The following is a 25,253-nucleotide window of genomic DNA, read 5'->3' on the forward strand; positions in this document are numbered from 1 at the left end:
AAGTCATCCATGAAGACTTCCATACAATCCTCTACCATATCATCAAAAATTGCCATCATGCACCTTTGAAAGGTTCCGGGTGCATTGCATAAACCAAATGGCATGCGGCGATAGGAAAAGGTCCCGAAAGGACAAGTGAATGTGGTCTTTTCTTGGTCGTTGGGATCAATTGGAATTTGGAAGTAACCGGAGAAACCATCTAGAAAACAATAGTATTCTTTCCCCGCTAATCGTTCAATCATTTGATCAATAAAAGGCAACGGGAAATGATCCTTTCTAGTAGCATCATTGAGACGTATGTAATCAATACAGACTCTCCAGCCGGTAACCGTTCTAGTTGGAACAAGTTCGTCCTTTTCATTTACAATAACGGTTGTACCCCCCCTTTTTGGGTACTACTTGTACTGGACTAACCCAAGGACTATCGGAGATGGGGTAAATTAACCCGGCGTCTAGAAGCTTGACTACCTCCTTTTTAACAACCTCTTTCATGTTGAGATTTAGCCTACGTTATCTTTGTACTACTGGTTTGAAGTCATTCTTAAGGAGAATTTTATGTGTACAATAAGACGGGTTTATCCCTGGAATGTCGGTCGTTTTCAAGGCTATAGCCTTTTTATGGGTTTTCAAAACAGAGATTAACCTATCCTTCTCGTTACCGGAAAGATGTGAAGCAATAATTACCGGTAATTGAGATGTACCTTCGAGATAAGCATACTCCAAGTGTTTGGGTAGCTCCTTAAGCTCTAGTACGGGTGGTTCTTCCAAGGAATTATTTATTCGGAATCTATCTTTATTTCCGATATCTTCAAATGATTCCTCTTCCTTGGGAATTTCTTCTTCTATGGTCTCATCATCCGTGACCACCTTCATCAACTCATCAAAATCCTCATCAATATTGAAATATTCACTTTCACTTATCGGGGCAAACCCCGAGGTATCAATTTCAAGTAGCTCCTGCAATTCATCCTCAACACAAAGATTTATAACATCAATCTGAAAAAAGAGTCATCGGTGGAAATGGGTCTTTTCATGGCTTTGTCAATATGACAAATTATTCTCTCGTTTCTCACACCTAGACTTAATTGTTCTTTTTGGATATTAATGATAGCATCTGCGGTGGTAAGGAAAGGATGTCCTAAAATGATAGGAACTTTTGTGTCCTCTTGCATTTCTATAATAACAAAGTCGATGGGAAAAATAAGTGAGCCAACTTTTACAAGAATATGCTCGGCTATACCTATGGGAGTATCAAATGATTGATTTGCTAATCGAATACCCATCCGGGTTGGTTTCAAGTCTCCTAAGTCAAGTTTCAAATATAATGAGTAAGGCATTAGGTTAACACTTGCACCTAGGTCGGCTAGTGTATCGTACACTACCGAATCACCCATCATACATGGGATGATAAAACTACCCGGATCTCCCAATTTTGGAGGTACATTTTGCTTTTTCAAAATGGCCGAACACTCCTCATGGAGGAATGTGGCAGACACTTCATGGTATTTACCCTTCGAGGATACGAGATCTTTCAAAAACTTCCCATAATGGGGCATACCCTTAAGAACCTCCGCGAGTGGCATGTTAATGCTGATTTGCTTGATCATATCTGCAAATTTCTGATATTGGCTAGCGAGTCTGTCTTTCTTCAATGCTTTTGGGTTTGGAATAGGTGCCTTGTACACCTTCACTGGTGGTTCTTCACTTTTCTTCGATGACCTCTGGTGGATCATCTTTCTCTTGTTCTTTTTTAACATGCTCATCTACATCAACAGGTACCTGCAAAACAGAAGGAGACAAAGGAACTTCCAGGGACTTAAGGGTCTCCGGGTAAGTGGTTAAACCACTTCTGGTAGTTATAGCATTTACATGCTCATTCCTTGTTTGATTGTTACTGGGATTCACTTGGGTATTTGAGGGGAGAGCACCAGGTGGTCTCTCTGCTAGTAACTGTGAGATCCTTCCAACATCCCTTTTTAAATTCTGAATCATAGCTTGTTGATTTCGAATTTGCTGAGTTTGAAGTTCCGCATTTTGCTCGTGCTTAACCATAAAATCTCTCAAAAGATCTTCTAAACCGGATTTCTTCTCGGGTTGTGGTTGTATAAGTGCTTGTGGTTATGGTTGTGGTTGATTGTGTTGGAAATTATTTTGGTATTTTCGTGGAGGTTGATTACGATTGTTTAGATGATTGTAACCTGGTGGTGCATTTCTTTGATTTTGATTTTGGAAATTCTGGTTATTTTGGTAACCTGAATTTCCTCCGTGGTAATTGTTGTTTAAACTTGAAGGTCCTCCTATTTGATAACTGTTGACAGGAGGATACTTCCGGTTCATTGCTTCAACCGCCGGAAAGTCGTCAAAATTCATTTCACATTTACGCAAGTAACCTAAGAAATTTGCTTGCTCTTCCATTGTCGTTTGGTCGCAATCTCGAGTGAGATGGGGACCTTGGCACAATTCACACCCTACCGTGATAGCTTGCATTTCTTTGGTTACCTTCTCAATTTGACTTGCTTGATTTGCCAATTGAACTTTTAATGCAGCGATTTCATCATTGCTTTCGACATTAGCAACCGTTGATGATCTGGAGAACTCCATCTCTTGATGCCAATTGTGAGAATGGGCTGCTATATCGGAAATTATTGTGTAAGCTTCTTCTGGCGTTTTTTTCATGATTGATCCTCCTGCTGCAACATCTATATCCTTTCGGGTAGCCCTGACCTGTTCTTGTTGCCTTCATTAATGCATCCATCGTTTGATTTGTAGTAGTCATCTCTTCCTCTTCTTTAATAACTGGCTCGATGATTGGTTGAATGTAACATCCCGCCTTTTTTTCCGTTTATTTTTCCTTTATACTATTTCAAACTCCGTTATATGTTTATAACATCTCCCGTTAATACGCGTTTCAAAATATCTTGTGTAGGTAATTTAACGCACCCGATTCAAAGTTGAGGGACTAGTTTTGCCAAGAGGTCAAAGATTTGACTAGGTCAACTAGTCAAACCTTCAACCTCATCCACTCATCATTTTCTCATTTTCTTTTCTCTTTTCTTCTCCTACTTTCACATTTTCTTTCAATTCACCACATCAAGGAATCATCATCCATTTAATTTCTAGCAAGCTTCAATTCAAACAAAATACATATTTGGAATCCTTGCAACATCCTCTTCGATTCCATACCGATTTCATCAATTTTGGGTAACTTTCTAAAATCACTAATTTTATGTGTTCTTGAGATTTTTGAGTTAAAAGGTTGTTGATTAGTGTCTATGGCTCAAGTCTAGTATGATTATGTGATTTGTATGCTTGTTCTTGTTATTTTGATGTAACTAGTTCATATTGAAAGATAACATGCTTAACCTTGAGATTTGAGTGTTTATATGTTGTTAGATGCTAAGACTTCATGTTTTAATTATGCTCCTAGTGTTACTAGCTTTATTTTGATGTAAAGTTTGATTAAGGAAACCTCCTAAACTTGATTATGAAATTTGGTGAATTTAGTTTAGGGTTTGATGAACTTGAAATGAATCTTAGATGCATTGAATGATTGCCATGTTGTTTTGTTTGCGTTTAGTTGTATTGTATGCTTGATTATCTTCAAAACGGCGTATTACACATGTGCATTAATTTCCCGAATCATAATATGGCATTTATGAACTTGGAGTAATAAATGATGAGCATTAATGGTGATTTTGATATGAGTTTGTTTGGTTTTGATTGAGTAAATGCGTTTAGTTATTCTCCTTGTCAAATTACCTTTCTAATGATATATGATATGCGTTTTAAGTGTTTTCGGTGCATGAGATGTGTTAAATTGTATTTTGGTTCGTGACTTGGACCATTTTTCTGCAAACTGCATGTTTCCCAGGTATTGCGCGCCGCGCATATACCCGCGCGCCGCGCAGAATTAGAAATCCCAGATGTTTGCCTTCGTGGTTAAGTTCTGACCAGGATTTACACTTGGGTGCGCGCCGCGCAACCCATAGCGCGTCGCGCATACTGCCCAGCTCATTTTGTCTTTGTTTTTCATGTCACAAAAATGTTTCCCGCTTTACTATAACCCCGTTTACCATGAAACTTGACTATTATGCTCGTATATGACTTCTCATCATGAGAAAATTGTCGGACACCCGACCCGACCCCGTTGACTTTGACTTTAACCAAGTTTGACTTTTAGTCAAACTTAACCAAACGATTATACAATCGTTCTAACATGCTTAACTACTTGTGTCGTGCATGAAACTTGACAAATTGATCCACGTGCTATATTAATCGAGTCGTAACGAGCCATAGGACTAATTGAACATCTTTGACCCTTCGTGACTATCGTTATTGATACAACCTATTTGTTTAGGTCAAGACTAGCATTGTTTCTTGCACGTTTACTTGTCGAAGTACTTTTTGGTTCGTGCATACAAGGTGAGATCATAGTCCCACTTTTACTCTTTTAAACTTACTTTTGGGATGAGAAAACATAAACGATTCTTTTGAACTAAGTGAACACAAGAACGGGAAAACAAACATTCTACATACGAGTTTAGAACGAAAATCCTCAATCCGATTATCATTAATTACATCAGATGGTGTAAGTGAGAACTTATGTTATATGGCCATATGGGTTGACAACCCTCATCTTTGACGGTTCGCTACCGTCTACGGATGAAATATATTTTCGGGAAACAGTGTTGTTCTAGCACTAATTTATGGGGTATTCAACGGACGGAATGTTAAGCTTTGATAATTGGGTGCTCGTGAATATTAACTTTTAGAATGTACTATGACTTTATCAATATTGCAACTCTTGTGGTTCAGCTTGCTTTTACTCATTTACTTATTTAAACCTATGATTTCACCAACGTTTTCGTTGACAGATTCTCTATGTTTTTCTCAGGTCCTTGAACTTAGGTGATACATGCTTCTGCACATACTTTTTGATACTTGCATTGGATGTCGAGTATACTTGCATACGTGGAGCGTCTTTTTGGCTATTTTAAACTATGTCGCACGTGTTTCATATGAACAATAACTTTTGTTATGTACTTGTCTTGGGAATTACTTTTGTAAACATTGAAACATCCTTTATGAAATGTATGCGACATATTTTCGGTCAAACTTTGTTATAAATACTTATAACCATGTAATGGGACCATACGTAGACGATGCCGTCACTTGACGATTTGTCGGGGTCGCTACAAGTGGTATCAGAGCCTTGGTTGTAGGGATTTAGAGTTCATTAGTGTCAACCCCGAGTCATAGGGTACATTGGTGAGTCTAGACTACAACCGGCATATAGACTTGACATAGGAATTACCTGACTACTTGTGCATTTATACTCGAACTCTCTTACTCATATCTACTCTTATTCTATCTTACTCTTGCGTTGTATGATTTAATTGACACGCCACCTTGACTATATGTAGTAATGTCGAATGCACATATGAATTAGGGTAATATAATTTCCGGGATTATATTACGGTGACTCATATGAACATTCCGACATTATGACATAAAGAATTTAAGGCGAGTCAAGGATAATTTTTCTCTCTATCTTTATTTCATATCACGGTTAGTATTATTTAGAATACTAACCAACAGTATTCTGGTGTTTTGAAGGAACAATGGCTCGTCGACGCGCCCCTCCCGAAACTCCCGAACAAGCTTTGCAACGCATGATAGCCACCGCCGTGGATGCGGCCATGGCCGGTCACTCGTCCAACAACAACAATAATAACAACAACAACCAAGGAGCTGGTAACTCTAGCGAAGGGTGCTCCTACAAAGCTTTCATGGGGTGCAAACCTCACTCTTATGATGGAACCGGGGGACCGGTTGTGCTTACTCGTTGGTTTGAACAAACCGAGGCCGTCTTTAGCATAAGCGGTTGTCGGGACCAAGACAAGGTCAAATACTCCACCCACACTTTCTCCGGTGTTGCTCTCACTTGGTGGAACACCTACGTTCAATCGGTGGGAACCGATGAAGCTCATGCCCTTTCTTGGGCCAATTTGAAGGAAAAGATGATTGTTGAATATTTTCCGCGCGAAGAAACCCGCAAGCTTGAGCAAGAGCTAAGAGCTTTGAAGGCGGTCGGAAACGACCTCAAGGCTTACAATCTACGCTTCGCCGAACTATCTTTGATGTGTCCTAGTCTCGTTAGCCCCGAATCTCAAAGGATTGAGCTCTACATGCACGGTCTCCCAAAAAGCATCAAACAAGGGGTGATGTCATCCAAACCCACTACTCATCAAGCCGCTATGAACATGGCCCGCCAATTAATTGAGACGGTTGACGAAATTGTAGTGCCGGCTCCTAAGGCCGAAGACAAGTCGGGTGGCAACAAGAGGAATTGGGAAGCCACTCCATCAACCAACTACAACAACAACACCTTCACCAAAAAGCCCTTCAACAACGACGGCAAGAAGGGTTATGTCGGAAACTTACCTTTGTGCAACAAGTGCCACAAACATCATTACGGCGAATGTAACAAGCTAATTTGTCACCGTTGCCAAGGAGTTGGTCATAGGGCCAACAATTGCACAAGCACCGCCCCCGTCGCTCGAAAGGGGCCCAATCCTCCAAGGACGGTCACTTGTTATGAATGTGGCCAAACGGGCCATTATAAGAACGAATGCCCGAAGAAGAAAGCCAACCCCAACAACCGAGGCCGAGCCTTTAACATCAACACCGAGGAAGCCCGATATGACAACGAACTAGTCACGGGTACGTTTCTTCTCAACAACACTTATGTTACTTGCTTATTCGATTCGGGTGCCGATAAATGTTTTGTGTCTAAGACTTTGACTCCTACTCTTTGCACTCCACCACACCCTTTAGATACTACTTATTCCATCGAAGTGGCCGATGGAAAACTCTTAAGTGCCGACACATATTACCGGGGGTGTACTTTAAACATTTTGGGTAATGAATTTGAAATTGACTTGATACCCATGGAACTAGGAAGTTTTGATGTAATAATCGGTATGAATTGGATGGTCAAAAATAAATCTCACATTCTTTGCGACCTTCACGCAATCCGAATTCCTATCGAGAACGGTGAACCATTGATTGTCTATGGCGACAAAAATTTCACCGGACTCAATCTCGTTTCATGCCTTAAAGTTCGAAAGCTACTTCGCAAGGGTTGTTTCGCAATTCTTGCTCACATTAAGAAAGTCGAGGCCGATGAGAAGCGCATCGATGATGTGCCAATTGTTAGTGACTTTTCCGATGTATTTCCCGACGAATTACCGGGTCTTCCACCTCATCGACCGGTTGAATTTCAAAGTCAAATCCAAGAGTTACTCGACCGTGGTTTCATTCAACCTAGCCATTCACCATGGGGCGCTCCGATTTTGTTCGTCAAGAAGAAAGACGGATCCCTACGAATGTGCATTGATTATCGTGAACTAAACAAATTGACGGTTAAGAACCGATATCCTCTTCCTCGCATCGATGATCTTTTTGATCAACTACAAGGTTCTCGTGTATATTCAAAAATCGATCTCCGTTCGGGTTATCATCAACTAAGGGTTAAGGGGGAAGATGTCTCCAAAACCGCTTTCCGGACTCGTTACGGTAGTTACGAGTTTCTTGTCATGCCTTTCGGTCTCACTAACGCACCGGCGGTGTTCATGGATCTCATGAACCGCGTGTGCAAACCTTACCTCGACAAATTCGTTATCGTGTTCATTGACGATATTTTGGTCTATTCTAAAAGCGAAGAGGAACACAAAGAACATCTCCGACTCGTGCTTGAACTCTTGAGAAAAGAACAACTCTATGCCAAGTTCTCCAAGTGTGAATTTTGGTTGAAGGAAGTTCAATTCCTCGGTCACGTTGTAAGTGATCAAGGCATTAAAGTCGATCCCGAAAAAATCGAAGCCATTAGTAAATGGGAGACTCCTACTACTCCTACTCAAATTCGTCAATTCTTAGGTCTCGACGGATACTATCGTAAATTCATCAAGGATTTCTCCTTAATCGCTCGCCCTCTAACCGCGTTAACTCACAAGGAACGAAAATTCGTTTGGACATCCGAACAAGAAACCGCTTTCCAAATCTTGAAAACTAAGCTAACCACCGCTCCTATCTTGTCACTTCCCGAAGGCAATGATGATTTTGTTATATATTGTGATGCCTCGAAAAACGGTTATGGGTGTGTACTAATGCAACGAAAGAAAGTCATTGCTTATGCCTCTCGACAACTCAAAGTCCACGAACGAAACTACACGACACATGATCTTGAACTCGGTGCCGTCATCTTTGCACTTAAGTTATGGAGACATCATCTTCTTGGTACCAAAAGTACTATCTTTACCGATCACAAAAGTCTCCAACACATCTTCGATCAAAAGCAACTAAACATGAGACAACGAAGGTGGATTGAAACCTTGAACGATTATAATTGCGAGCTTCGTTACCACCCCGGGAAGGCAAATGTAGTGGCCGATGCCTTAAGTCGAAAGGAAAGAACGGTACCTCTTCGCGTCCGAGCATTAAACATCACCATCCACTCCAACCTTAATAGCCAAATTCGGGTAGCTCAAGAGGAGGCTCTTAAAGACAACCACATCGGGCGTGAACTTTTAAACATTCTCGTCTCTCGATTCGAAGTTAAGAAGAACGGACTTCGATATTACGCCGGAAGAATTTGGGTGCCTAGATACGGCGATTTACGAAACCTCATCCTAGACGAAGCCCACAAATCACGATACTCGATTCATCCCGGCGCCAATAAGATGTACCATGACCTTAAAGAACAATATTGGTGGCCGAACATCAAAAAGGAAGTTGCTAGATACGTTGCCAAATGTTTGACTTGCGCTAAAGTCAAAGCCGAACACCAAAGACCGTCTGGGTTACTTCAACAACCCGAGATCTCGCAATGGAAGTGGGAAAGGATCACGATGGATTTTATCACCAAATTACTGAAAACGTCGGGCGGTTATGATACTATTTGGGTCATTGTCGATCGCCTCACCAAATCCGCGCACTTTCTCGCCATGAAAGAAACCGACAAAATGGAGAAACTTGCACAACTTTACATCAAGGAGATCGTAGCCCGTCACGGTATACCTTTATCGATTATCTCCGACCGAGATGGTCGTTTCATTTCTAGATTTTGGCGCACTTTACAAGAAGCGTTGGGAACGCGTTTAGACATGAGCACCTCATATCATCCTCAAACCGATGGACAAAGTGAACGTACGATACAAACCTTGGAGGACATGCTACGAGCTTGTGTTGTTGATTTTGGAAAAGCTTGGGACAAGCACTTACCTCTCGCCGAATTCTCTTACAACAATAGTTATCATGCGAGTATCCAGGCCGCACCTTTTGAAGCGTTATATGGTCGAAAATGTCGCTCTCCTCTTTGTTGGGCCGAAGTGGGTGACGTGCAAATTTCCGGGCCCGAACTCATTCACGAAACAACCGAGAAGATTCTTCAAATCCGAGATAAGCTTCGGACGGCCCGGAGTCGTCAAAAATGCTATACCGACAAAAGACGCAAGGACCTCGAATTTCAAGTCGGTGACCGCGTCATGTTAAAAGTCGCACCTTGGAAAGGCGTCATCCGTTTTGGGAAACGTGGGAAACTAAATCCACGGTATGTTGGTCCTTTCGAAATCTTAGAGCGTGTTGGGACCGTTGCGTATCGTTTGGATCTTCCGCCTCAACTAAGCTCCGTCCATCCTACCTTTCATGTATCTAACTTGAAGAAATGTCTTGCCGAGCACGATATCGTCGTCCCTCTCGAGGAACTCACTATTAATGACAAACTCCACTTTGTGGAGGAACCGGTTGAAATTGTGGACTACGTCGAGAAGGAATTAAAACAAAGCCGGATCCCGATTGTTAAGGTTCGTTGGAATGCCAAAAGGGGACCCGAGTTTACTTGGGAAAGAGAAGATCAAATGCGAAAGAAACACCCTCATCTATTCCCGGTTCCGGAATCGTCGGATTCCGAGGAGGAAACAACGATTACTACGCCTGCTTAAATTTCGGGACGAAATTTCTTTTAAGGTGTAGGTAATGTAACATCCCGCCTTTTTTTCCGTTTATTTTTCCTTTATACTATTTCAAACTCCGTTATATGTTTATAACATCTCCCGTTAATACGCGTTTCAAAATATCTTGTGTAGGTAATTTAACGCACCCGATTCAAAGTTGAGGGACTAGTTTTGCCAAGAGGCCAAAGATTTGACTAGGTCAACTAGTCAAACCTTCAACCTCATCCACTCATCATTTTCTCATTTTCTTTTCTCTTTTCTTCTCCTACTTTCACATTTTCTTTCAATTCACCACATCAAGGAATCATCATCCATTTAATTTCTAGCAAGCTTCAATTCAAACAAAATACATATTTGGAATCCTTGCAACATCCTCTTCGATTCCATACCGATTTCATCAATTTTGGGTAACTTTCTAAAATCACTAATTTTATGTGTTCTTGAGATTTTTGAGTTAAAAGGTTGTTGATTAGTGTCTATGGCTCAAGTCTAGTATGATTATGTGATTTGTATGCTTGTTCTTGTTATTTTGATGTAACTAGTTCATATTGAAAGATAACATGCTTAACCTTGAGATTTGAGTGTTTATATGTTGTTAGATGCTAAGACTTCATGTTTTAATTATGCTCCTAGTGTTACTAGCTTTATTTTGATGTAAAGTTTGATTAAGGAAACCTCCTAAACTTGATTATGAAATTTGGTGAATTTAGTTTAGGGTTTGATGAACTTGAAATGAATCTTAGATGCATTGAATGATTGCCATGTTGTTTTGTTTGCGTTTAGTTGTATTGTATGCTTGATTATCTTCAAAACGGCGTATTACACATGTGCATTAATTTCCCGAATCATAATATGGCATTTATGAACTTGGAGTAATAAATGATGAGCATTAATGGTGATTTTGATATGAGTTTGTTTGGTTTTGATTGAGTAAATGCGTTTAGTTATTCTCCTTGTCAAATTACCTTTCTAATGATATATGATATGCGTTTTAAGTGTTTTCGGTGCATGAGATGTGTTAAATTGTATTTTGGTTCGTGACTTGGACCATTTTTCTGCAAACTGCATGTTTCCCAGGTATTGCGCGCCGCGCATATACCCGCGCGCCGCGCAGAATTAGAAATCCCAGATGTTTGCCTTCGTGGTTAAGTTCTGACCAGGATTTACACTTGGGTGCGCGCCGCGCAACCCATAGCGCGCCGCGCATACTGCCCAGCTCATTTTGTCTTTGTTTTTCATGTCACAAAAATGTTTCCCGCTTTACTATAACCCCGTTTACCATGAAACTTGACTATTATGCTCGTATATGACTTCTCATCATGAGAAAATTGTCGGACACCCGACCCGACCCCGTTGACTTTGACTTTGACCAAGTTTGACTTTTAGTCAAACTTAACCAAACGATTATACAATCGTTCTACCATGCTTAACTACTTGTGTCGTGCATGAAACTTGACAAATTGATCCACGTGCTATATTAATCGAGTCGTAACGAGCCATAGGACTAATTGAACATCTTTGACCCTTCGTGACTATCGTTATTGATACAACCTATTTGTTTAGGTCAAGACTAGCATTGTTTCTTGCACGTTTACTTGTCGAAGTACTTTTTGGTTCGTGCATACAAGGTGAGATCATAGTCCCACTTTTACTCTTTTAAACTTACTTTTGGGATGAGAAAACATAAACGATTCTTTTGAACTAAGTGAACACAAGAACGGGAAAACAAACATTCTACATACGAGTTTAGAACGAAAATCCTCAATCCGATTATCATTAGTTACATCAGATGGTGTAAGCAAGAACTTATGTTATATGGCCATATGGGTTGACAACCCTCATCTTTGACGGTTCGCTACCGTCTACGGATGAAATATATTTTCGGGAAACAGTGTTGTTCTAGCACTAATTTATGGGGTATTCAACGGACGGAATGTTAAGCTTTGATAATTGGGTGCTCGTGAATATTAACTTTTAGAATGTACTATGACTTTATCAATATTGCAACTCTTGTGGTTCAGCTTGCTTTTACTCATTTACTTATTTAAACCTATGATTTCACCAACGTTTTCGTTGACAGATTCTCTATGTTTTTCTCAGGTCCTTGAACTTAGGTGATACATGCTTCCGCACATACTTTTTGATACTTGCATTGGATGTCGAGTATACTTGCATACGTGGAGCGTCTTTTTGGCTATTTTAAACTATGTCGCACGTGTTTCATATGAACAATAACTTTTGTTATGTACTTGTCTTGGGAATTACTTTTGTAAACATTGAAACATCCTTTATGAAATGTATGCGACATATTTTCGGTCAAACTTTGTTATAAATACTTATAACCATGTAATGGGACCATACGTAGACGACGCCGTCACTTGACGATTTGTCGGGGTCGCTACATTGAACAATTGGTTCAGAGTTAGAATCTAATGAAAGTGATTCTAAACCCTGAGCAAGAGATTCTACTTCTTGAGCTCTTAAGCGTTCGTGAAGTTCTCTTTCAGGTTCAGGATATGAAGGAATTAAATTAGAGTTGGAAGAACGTAGATTCATGCACTAATACCTATCCTGCAATCACAACACCACAAACAAACCAATTGCAAAAACACAAGCTTACAATAAAAAGTAACTTTTCTAGGAATTGAATTCCTACAAAAAGGATCGAATAATTCAAAGTTTATTAAAATCTTTTAACAAAACCGCTCCCCGGCAGCGGCGCCAAAAAGTTGATATGTCAAGACGTAACCTTTAAAATGTAGACAATATGCTTAATAATTAACACATAATACAGGCAACTAAAATCCGATCATGCAGTAACTAGCAAGTAAATTGACCAGTTCGATCCACAGGGAGAAGTTTGTTTTAAGGACTTTAACAACGATTAATTATTCTAAAGGGGGGATTTGTGTTTGAAATTGTATTTTCGTTTAATGAAACAGTAAATAAATATAATGAGTAACGAGAATGAGAATGCGGTGTTTACTTCTATGCTTGATAAATGACAGGGATTGTTCTTTTATAATTAAAACTATTATGTTATAGTTACAATAGAGCAGTTTATATCAATTTCACAATTTCTATAAACTTAAGAGCTATGTTTAATCAACAAGATTCTTTCGTGGTTGAATTCACATAAAACCTAGTTTGCTAAGATCACTCTAAGTAAACTACATGATTGTATTATCTTAAATATCATTCAATTAACATCCTATACTCAAATATAGGTGGCTAGATCACTAGGTGTTGAAGTATAAGCTATGGTCTTTGATAAACTCACATAAACCAAGTCATAACTTACATAATTGAACTAGGATACAAGGATGATTACAACAATGGATCTTTTGAAAGAACATAGTGATTTAGATTGATTAACTAACTAGATCCAACCCGGTTAAACTCACGTGAAACCTAAATCACAACAATCACTTGAGGTAATTTCATAACTATGTTGCTTTGGAACTTATTCAATTACCGAATTAAACACATAACAAAATCACTTAAGTTTATGCATCTAATCGTCTAGATTACTAGGTGTATTGAAGTATAGATTGTTTTCCTAGTTAACTCACATTAATAGGTTTGAAATCTATATAATTGAAGTAATGAACTAAGCAAGCATAACAATGGTTCTTGTAGTTGGACTAGATGATTTAATCAATCAAACATATATATAACTAGCATAACATCAAAGTATAGAACAATCCCAAGCCATAAATCTTACATTGAAGCAAACACACAAGGCTTTTAGCCAAACATAATCATAGTAGAACTAATGAAACAGTAAATACAAGTTGAATTCATGTTTAAAAGATATAGAACAATGATACCAATAGTGATGAATGATCCTAGCTTAATCTTGATGTTGAAAGAGTGGAGATTGACTTGTAGCCTTCCTTGAACCTTGAAAATCGTATTAGAACTGAGAGAGAACGTAGTAGTGAAGGTGTGTGAAGTATGTAACCAAAGGCTCTATTAAATAGGCTCAAAAGTTAGGTAAAATGGCCAGAAATTGACCAGATGCGCCGCATCTCTTTGGGATGCGCCGCATCTCTTTGGGATGCGCCGCATCTCTTTACGTTCAGTAGATTCCAGCTTGATTCTGCACTCAGGACTGTCGGCAGGGGACCAGATGCGCCGCATCTGGGACAGATGCGCCGCATCTGGCTTGGATGCGCCGCATCCCTCTCAGATGCGCCGCATCTGAGGCTGTTTTGATCCAGAAGTCTTTATGCTCCGCATCTGAAACTGTCGGGAGTTATTTGGTGCAGAGATGCGCCGCATTTAAGAGAGATGCGCCGCATTTGGACCTGTTTCAGTGGTTTCGGGATGTTTTACGCGTTCAATCTTCGTTTTAACTCTGTTTTCGCTGTTGGTCTTCATTTATTCATTCACAATGGACTTTTACAAATATACACGAATTACAATACATACGTACAACAATTACATACAAATGGAACGACTTTGAATCGAAATAATGGCAATAAACATGTATGATTTTGGCGTTATCAATATACCAATAGTACATACATCTAAAAGCTGTGTATTGTACGAGTACGAATACGGGTGCATACGAGTAGAATTGTTGATGAAACTGAACGAGGATGTAATTGTAAGCATTTTTGTTAAGTAGAAGTATTTTGATAAGTGTCTTGAAGTCTTTCAAAAGTGTATGAATACATATTAAAACACTACATGTATATACATTTTAACTGAGTCGTTAAGTCATCGTTAGTCGTTACATGTAAATGTTGTTTTAAAACCTTTAGGTTAACGATCTTGTTAAATGTTGTTAACCCATTGTTTATAATATCTAAAGAGATGTTAAATTATTACATTATCATGATATTATGATATATTAATATATCTTAGTATGATATATATACAGTTAAATGTTGTTACAACGATAATTGTTATATATATGTCTCGTTTCGAAATCATTAAGTTAGTAGTCTTGTTTTTACATATGTAGTTTATTGTTAATACACTTAATGACATGTTTACTTATCATTTCATGATTAAACATAGTGTATCAATATCTTATTATGATTCATATGTATTTAGTAAGACGTTGTTATAACGATAATCGTTATATATATCATTTTTGAGTTTTCTTAATTCAATAGTCTTATTTTTATGTATATACACATAGTTAAAATACCTAATGAGATACTTAATTATCATAATATCATGTTAACTATATATGCAACCATATATATGTCATCATATAGTTTTTACAAGTTTTAACGTTCGTGAATCACCGGTCAACTTGGGTGGTCAATTGTCTATATGAAACCTATTTCAATTAATCACGTCTTAACAAGTTTGATTGCTTAACATGTTGGAAACACTTAATCATGTAATTATCAAATTCAATTAATATAAATAAACATGGAAAAGTTCGGGTCACTACATAAACCTCTATCTGTTGATATTCATAAGTTAACATATTTTCTGGACAATCAAGGTACAGTGATCAGCTCGCTGAACTATGATGTCGAAGAGGAAGAAATTGTACATACAATGACTGATGAGGAGATTGCTAAAATGTTTGGTATAGAAGTAGAACAGTTATTTGCTGCTGAGAAAACACCAAATACAACTGGTACACGTGAAAATAGACATACTGGTGACGACAGTGCTGAGGAGGTCATCATTGAAGATGCTTCTGATGATGAAGAGACTGTGAGTGAGACTGACAAAGAAGATTTACCAGAGTTTGCGGATCTATTTAACCAACAAAGTGATGACGTTTTGAATCGTAAAGTTGATGAGAAGCGAACTGCATAGGAAGGTGAGTCTTCTGGTGTAAATAAGGACGGTGAGAATCTTGAAACTGTGAATAAGCAGAAGAATCATGAATGGAGAGAATATCGGGAAAATACTAAGTCATGGTTCAAGAAACTGTCGCTGGAACCAAAGTATAATTTGTTTTATGATCGGACTGGTAAGGTTACAGGTGGTAAGATTCTTAGCTGGGCGTATTTGAAGGATCTAAATTGTTTTCCTGTTAGAAGGGATAATGAGGTTGATTACTTCAAGCCACTTCTTTATCATGATACTGATGGATGTGGTCAGTGGATGCAGTTTAAGATTAAGAAAGAGTTCAAGTATGGTTGGTCAGTGTTGGCTCCGCAGTTTCCGAAGATTTCGACTCGCATTGATCAAGAAACTGGAAGGATAATAAAGGTTGTGAAGTATAAACGCGCAAAGACGATGAGGTATGCTCCAGTTTGCAAGATGCCACAGAACATTGGTAAGGGGTTAAATGGTGGTATTATGATGGGCGGACTGAGGAGGATGTTATTCTGCTAGAATCTGGTGATACTCTGGACCAGATTAGGATTATTGATCCGAGGTGGATCAGGAATCTTTGCAGGGCGGAGATCAAGGTTTTGCGTCGACACCCGATTTTCCACGAATTGCACAACATGGAACAGGCAATTCAGTTCAACAGGGCTGTTCCAAGGTTGGAGATCTCGGATCTCGGGGAGATCTCGTTTGGACATATTTTGGGGGGTTACGGCATCTCGGAAAAATCTCGGGGAGATCTCGGACGATGAATTACGTTGACTTTTTATTATTTTATAAAACAAATATATACAAATAAATAAATATATGTATATTTATATACATTTTTATAAGATTTTACAAGAAAATCCAAGAAATGAGCGAGAAAATTTGAAAATTTACGATATTTATGAAAAAATTCGAGAAATGAGCGAGAAATTTTGAGAAATCGTGACTTTGACCAAGTTTGACCTTGTTGACCGAGAAATCTCGGGAGATAGACTTCTCGTCTCGTCGGCCATTCAAAAATGAGATCTCGGAGAGATCTCGGAGAGAAATAAGGAGATTTACAACACTGGGCTGTTCGCACTTGTTATGCATATGATCTCTGCACTTAATGTCTTTCTTTAGATCATAAACTTTTGAACTCTGGACTTGAACGTTTATTTTGTTTTAATTTCGATTTGGTTGTAGAACGTGACATGAATGTATGAACTTTTTGTTATTTGATTCGATAGAATGCTAGTTTGTTTATTGCATGTAAATGTCGATTTTATTGTTTAGATAAGGAACTGGGTCCTGGGGGAGTTTGTTGGTGCATAATGTTAGTCCCTGAGCTCATTATAGTAGACGGTGTGTAATAGTCTACGAGTTAATACGCTTTAACGTTTAGTTTACACACCTGGAGTGCAACTGCACGGATGCAGCATGCATCCGTACGGGTACAATAGGGCAACCGCACGGTTGCATCCCGCAACCGCACGGTTGCAAGTGTTGAATGTATTTAGAGGCCAATTCGGGTTCATTGTTAGGGTTACATATCCTAAACCTCTCTAAGTGTCATAACCGAATCCCTGGTCGTCTAGCACTCTTGTGGGTTGATCTTAATCATCCTAAATTCGATTAATAACTTAAGATCGTTGTTTGTTTGATTGCTTTTGATATAAAACCCAATATCGAGTTATTCTGCACTCGATATTGAAGATTAGATCATTTAATCCTGTTTACACGATCCTATATCAAGTTTTCGGTCGAAACATAAATTGCTTGTCAATGGCGTATCGGCCCATACTTCCACTTACAAAAAAATGTTTTTTTTTTTTTGGCAAATCGTTATAGTTCGTTTTCAAAATGGACATTTTCGCTAACTAACTCTTCATTTATTTGCCTAATATGGTTCATTTACCTTGTTGGGCTCAGTGACCAAAAATATCCTCACATGGATGGCACATGACTGAAATTAACAGAAATATTTAACGATCGTACCACGTAACTTTTGCAAAATGAAGTGACCAACCACGTCAACAAAAAAAAGTTTAAGCCAATCCGCGCAATTTGTAGCAAATTGTAGAGACCAACAACGTAATTTTGTCTCATAATCATCATCATCAGTCAAAGGGATTAGAAAACTATTGAGATGATCTACTACTATCAACAGCTAGCTTATCATCGTTATGAGGACAATATTTTGAGTCAACAGTCAATTGAAAAGTCTTCAGTCTACGAATTTTTCATTCTTTGGTATATTATTGGAATGTGGTCCTACTAAATAGACCCTTATTCACGGCCTACCTTTAATTTATTTATATTATATTGTAAGAACTGAATGAAAATGAGAACTAGAAGTAGTTACAGCAGACCAGAAATCGAATTACCTATATTGTAACGCTATTAACAATAAAAACTTAATACAATTCAGTTCTTAAGGTGATAGGGTTTTACTTGGCCGTGCCCTTGTATCGGTTTTAAGGTTTCCTCCCGGGCCGCGATGAGGGCGGAGTTATTATCGCTGCATCGGCATAGTCGAAACGGGAGATGATCGCAACGGGTGGTTTAGTCCCTCTCGGGTGATCCCAATCGTTGTTCAAAAAAAAATCATTTTTAAAAGGTTTAGAAAAGAAAAAATAAAAATAAAAGGGGAAAAACAATTTGTCAATTTTCATACAAAAAAGTCAAAAGGCAAAACTGCCCCCGTTAGTAAACAGTACAAAACGGCACTATCTTTGCCTAAGAAAGACAACTCAGTAAGTTTGCAATGTTTTGTTGATTCCATAAACAACAATTACAAGCGATATATAGATGCAATGATGATAAACCAAGAGGCTAACAATAAATGTAGGGACAAGCCAAACATCTTGGTTAACATCCCCAGTTGAAGCGGGAGAGGAGTGAACGGTGAAACTAGTACGAAATTCGTCAAAAAGAGCTTACGGAAGTCCCTTCGTGAAGATATCCGCTTACTAATATCGTGATGAAACGTGAAGAACTCGAACCTTCTCATTAGCAACAAGGTCGCGTACAAAATTAATGTCAATCTTAATGTGCTTCGTCCGTTGGTGTTGAACTGGATTGGACGAATGATAAAATGAACTTACATTATCACACTATACAAGAGTGGCAGAGAACAATGGACAATGTAGTTCACGCAGGACGTTGCGTAACTACCAGATTTCGGAAACTGCATTAGCGATACCACGATACTTAGCTTCAGCACTAGATCGAGAGGAAATGTGTTTGCGCTTTGATGACCAAGATAACAAGTTATTACCGAAAAATACACAATATCCAAATGTAGATCGACGAGTACTTGGGCAACCTGCCCAATCGACGTCTGAATATGCCTGTAGAAAAGCAGTAGATGCAGCAAATAACTGTTAGCCTAAGTCAATGGTCCTCCGGATGTAGCGAAGGATCTGCTTAAGAGCCGAGAAATGTGGCTCACGAGGATCGTGCATGAAAAGACATATCTGTTAAATGGCACACGATATATCGGGACACGTGAATGTAAGATACTGAAGAGCACTTGCAAGACTACGATACAAAGTGGGGTTTAATACAGGAGGACCATAAGTCTCGAGCGTAGTCTCTGTGTAAATGGGTGTTTTGCATAGCTTACTGTGTATCATGTCGGCCCGCTCAAGTATCTCGGTGGCATATTCTTTTTAGAGAGAAACGTCCTAGTAGAATTGCGTATCACGAAAATCCCCAAAAAATAGTTCAACGGACCTAAATCTGTCAAACAAAATTCATGATGAAGAGATTTAATGACCCGTTGAAGCAAAGATGTAGAAGAAGTTGTCATCACAATATCATCAACATAAAGCAATAAATAACCAGTGTGAGCCTTGTCTATAAATTAATAACGATGAATCACAACGGTTATGATAAAATCCTGCCCGGGTAGCATAACCTGCAAAACGCTAAAACCAAGCTCCCAGAAAGACTTATGAAGACGACCAACATAATCTGGGTGTCTAGAGTCCCCAAAGCGTTTAGACCCGTTACCCTAAGTGATCCAACCTGACCCGTTTTCTAGGTATAGTTTCTAGTGATATTCTATAAGCAAAGATACATACGAAGTGTTGCTGCTATGTAAAAAATCATAATTAACTTTTGTATGCTGAACTTGTATCAAGTGTTATTATATTTACGTATATGTTTATTACTTTCCTGCATCATTAGAGAGAACATTATTGAAAACAAACAGTAAAATGTTGATACTTTCTGTAACTATAGTATACTACTATACAGATCGAGGGGACATTTACAATCTATATAGACATATAAAACTCTAAAATAATAATGTCATCATTAAAGTAATTATCCTTCAATTTTACTTAACTATGATATCATTATTAATTAATTAAAAATAATTATTAATTAATTCTTAATCTATTTGAATCATAGATATTATAGGTAGATATTATTCAATTTAAAATATTATTATCGTATTATTACTTAGAATATTAAATTATTTATTATTTTATTTCTTACTCTATTTAGTTATAACTATAGGACAGTTTATTTATAAATAGAATATATTTTATTAATCTATATAAATTTTTAAATCACGTTTTTCAATTTAAAAATGACAATTTAAAAATGACAGAATACGCCTTACCTAATTATTAACTAAATTAACTAAATATTGATAACATTAAAATATAAAATATAGTTATAGTTATTTGAAGATATGATTATATTTAATCACTTAATTTTAATATTATTTTCAAATCTTGAAGAAAAATCTCGAATGACACGCTATTATAAATTTTTAAAAAGCTCTAATATTGACACGTTGAAAAAAAAAAACTTAGGTATCAAAAGAAGAAGTTGCCACATAAACCCGATACATGTCACCCATATTCCCATCGATTAATAGGTAAAAGCATCTTTTAACGGACTCATGGTTGACAATTGAAGTTAAAATAGTTATTTGATAGGTTAAGTAAATCAATATGTTTTTAAAAATAACGACAAATTCTTTAGTCAGAATCCGTGATTTCACGAATCATTAAACTAAATGACTTTTGCATTTACATTAACTTAAGACTTAAACATATCATTAAATTATTTCATTTAAATAAATCCGTAGTTTCACGGGTCATTTTGGTATTTCATATATGTAAAGGCGTAACATAAGTGTTACCAAATCTTTATTAATTTGTTTTGACCCGTCGGACCTACCCATATTGCTATTAATAGTTGTAACTTATCTGACGAGATTTAGGGTTATTTTCTTGTTATTATGGGCCATTGTGCCGTTATTCTATTAAACCAACTTGTGGTCCGACCAATTGTTTGGTTTGATTTATTTCTAATAAAAAAAGTAGTACATTTCAATTTATTATAGATATGTAGCGAATTTTACTACTGGACTACCTATATTCCCTTTCCCCATAATTTATATGATAAATCTCGACTGAATTTTCCAATAAGGAAAACATTGCATTTCTTTTTCTTTGTTTGTGAGTAGACAGGAAAATTGTTACTTTACGACATGGGAGGTAAATGGGATGCATATTAAAGATTACAGTTAATACTCTCCCTTCTCATGGAAAGTCCATATTTTACTAGCTAGCAGAGTTTTAAATGGGATGCTTATGTAAAGTAACAATTTCTCAGTATTGGTTGTTGGTAGATGGAAGTTTTATTATCATTCAAATAGTTAAACATCACGTGTACTATCTTTTAATTTAACACATTGATTCTAAAAGACTATAAACTAAATACACCGGCTGCGTTAACATGTGCAGTACCGAATACCACGTTTTCTTCAAAATGCAGCAATCCGACTACAAAAACATATGAAGACTCTAGGGAGCTTTGATGCATGCATGGAACAGTTGTTTGAATCATCTTTTGACTCTTGCATAATCCTGTTGGAGTATAATCGGTTAAGGTGTACAAGTCATGTCCCACATCGAAAAATGAATGAACCAAATGTATGTATATAAGCTTATGGGAACCTCCCTCTATCACCAATTGGTTTTAAAGTAATGTGAAACTCATGAGCTTATATGTCGTCCATGCCGTTAAGAGTTGTCTAAATAAATAGTTTTATGTTTCCTTTTCAAGTTGTACATCACAATAGCTAAATTGACAGGTGATATGGGTTGGGTAATAGGTCACAATGGGTTCATTTTAAAACATGACCTGAAACAATCCTACAAATCCCACATTGAAACAGTTATTCTTTAAAACTTCATTGAAGCCGTTAAGAGTTGTCTAAATAAATAGTTGTATGTTTCCTTTTCAAGTTGTACATCACAATAGCTAAATTGACAGGTGATATGGGTTGGGTAATAGGTCACAATGGGTTCATTTTAAAACATGACCTCTCGAGTTAGGTTGACCTCGAATTTTAAAAAACCCTCTTTTTTCTTTTACGTGTAGGCAATCCACAAGCTAGCATAATATACGAAGTTTTCAGGTGAAGAAAATTGCTAAAACCCTATTGTTAATGACGGATCGGAGGTAATTTCATTTTATTTTCTTATGTAATAATCCTTGATCTGTTTGATTATTTGTTTTGTGCTTTTAGGTTAAATTTGAATGTTTAACTGCAGTAATTTCGTTGATTAAAAATGTGAGAGATGTGGATGTTGTATGATGTTGAATCAGATTTTAAGTCATGGTTAGTTAGTATATAAAGAAAAGATTATAATAAATAAACTATGGTAATGGTAATGGAGGAGATGGCCACAACAGCTCTGACAATAACATCACTTATTTGAGATCTTGGGTGAACTTGGTGAAACAAGAAGGTAAATTAGATTTTATTCACCAAAAAAACATACAAGTGTGTACCGTATATGTTGATCATTAGTCACACCTAAATTTTGTTATCTTGTAAACACTCTGAAAAGGATAGGAAGATGAATATAGTGATGATTATTATACCCAGTATTCGTAGAATCATCATTCCAGGTATGGATTATTTAGTGTAGTAATATTTACTTGCTTTTACAGAATTCGATTACCGCACTCATGGGTTGAAGTGTGTGATGAACATTCTTTATTGAATGTTTTATGGAATGGGTCAAACAGTACACAAAGCTGTTGAATGAAGACGATAATTTTGTTTAGTACCTCTTTATCACTGAAGAAATTTTGGTAAATTACAGTTGTATCCTACGTCAGTTTTATGTTATGGGATCCATTCCAATTTCTTCATGTGTGATAGGTTACCAAACATAATATATAGGAAGTGGTGAATTGTTCCCTTCAATTACGTATTAGATGGTGTTCCTCGAATGAGAGAGGGACCAATTGGTGACAGGGTCACGGGTCAAATGCAGCTTGGTAAAGATGTTGAATGTTTTTTTGTGATAGACTGCCCACTAATGCGTGTAGATGGAGATGGAGGCATCCATGGAGGAAAGGTACATTTTTCTTTCTTTGTTGTTTTCTCTGTATTTAATAAACAAACTTTGTCACTCAGTTGTTTTATTACATAATAAACTGAACGTCAAGTCAATTTCAAAGGCTCCACCATATCAGAAGTTGATGAAACACAGGGTTTACGTGAGTTTCCCTGCCGATCTACACCTTTTGGACATATAAGTTTTTGATATGGGTTGGTCCCAAAATGAACGAAACCTAAAATGTGCTGCTGTTTTACAAAAGAATGTAGATCTTCTTAAATGGGAATTGACCTATAATATGTTGTCATTGGTTAGGGTTAACTGATTTATCGGAAGATGCAAAGAGACATGAATGAACATTTTGGCGAATTTAGAATAACAATAAGTTTGTGTTTTGATTTTACAGGTTAAGTTGTTAGGATCTATTAGCAATCAATACCTTACTGCTTTGCTTATTGCTTCTCCCCTTGACCTCAGAGACGTGAAGATTGAAATCATAGATATAAACTTATTTGAAGTCATTCTCTTTGCTTATTGATATCTGATTTCCAAATGTACCAGCTTATCCACTTTACTTTTACAGTACCATCTCATATCTTTCCATATAGTTGTTACAAAGTTGCACCTAAATAATAATTTTCTGTAAAAAAACCCGCAATTTTGCAGGTCTTAAGCTAGTTTCTAATAAAAAAAAAATAGTACATATCAATTTATTATAGATATGTAGCGAATTTTACTACTGGACTACCTATATTCCCTTTCCCCATAATTTATATGGTAAAGTTTTCTATAATTCATTATGTTTGTAATGAAGATCTGATGTATGTAAATGTGATGAGCTGTGTGATTACATTGTCTTCATTTTGCTTATATGTTATGGAAGTCTTGGTTACAACATCATTTATGGGCTTTTTGTTTCAGAAAATGCTTTGTGTGGACCCAGCAGAAGAATTACAGCGAGGGCTGCAATGGAGCACGAGTACTTCAAGGATATCGGGTCTGTGCCCTGAATCACCATTTCTATTACTGGCTCCAGTTATCACCATTCTGTTCGATACATGTATAAAATTTTAGGTGATGTTTTCTTCTTACTACTAATGTACCTACGCCCTTTGGATAACACTTACAGTAGTTATTTTGAGCAGAGTTATGATCGAATTTTGGTGCACCTTATATTATATTCTGCAACTCAACTCAAGTTTATGATAGATGAGCTGTCAGTCTTATTACACATATTAATGGAGTCTTTTTGGTATGCACATTCCACGTTCTCAAGTTGTTTATCCTCGATGTAATTGAATTTCTTCTTTTGTTTTGGTTCTTGTTCGCGTTAGATGTCTTTTTTTGCAAATTTTTTTATGTATGTCCGGCTATGTCAAAATGAGTAGTGGGATCTAATGTGACATTTAAATTGCATGCTATTAAACTTCACATCTTTGATAAATGCTCTCTCTTCTGTTATAACTGCATGAAAATTGTTATTTACTCCCGACCTCATTCTACTTCATAGCAATGATCCATATAACCCCGGATTTATTAAATCTGGTGTAACTCGGTAGTCTTCTTGTTTATCCTTTTGGCCACCTATTTGAACTCTGCAAGTATACGAAGTAAGATTCGCAACCTATTTGTAACTTTAAGATATCTGCAATTTATGCTATATGCGTCTATAGCCCACCATCAATTATCTCATTTCTCACTGCACTCTCTCACGTCTCAATTCGGTTATCATCTTTAATTTTAAGACTCTATTAGTGGTGGAGTGATGGGTTGTGTGTAGGATTAATGTGCAAGGTACAACATATAACTATATGGTCAACTTCATTTGAGCCTTCGGGGTCACACACATATACAACGAGACGTCAAATAAAATATATATATGATGTATATATATATTACTCAAGTAACAAAATAGTAAATCGAAATTAATTCATTTACTATTCATATGACTAGTAAATGAAAGGAAATTAATTAATTTACTATTCACATTAAAGCGACATGATAGAAATTATTAATTATAAGTTACCTAACATACCCCTAAAGTTTTTAAGAAATACGACTTTATCGTTTAATGAATTTATAC

Source organism: Rutidosis leptorrhynchoides, chromosome 3 (genome assembly GCF_046630445.1).
Source record: "Rutidosis leptorrhynchoides isolate AG116_Rl617_1_P2 chromosome 3, CSIRO_AGI_Rlap_v1, whole genome shotgun sequence".
In the NCBI taxonomy this organism is placed as follows: Eukaryota; Viridiplantae; Streptophyta; class Magnoliopsida; order Asterales; family Asteraceae; genus Rutidosis; species Rutidosis leptorrhynchoides.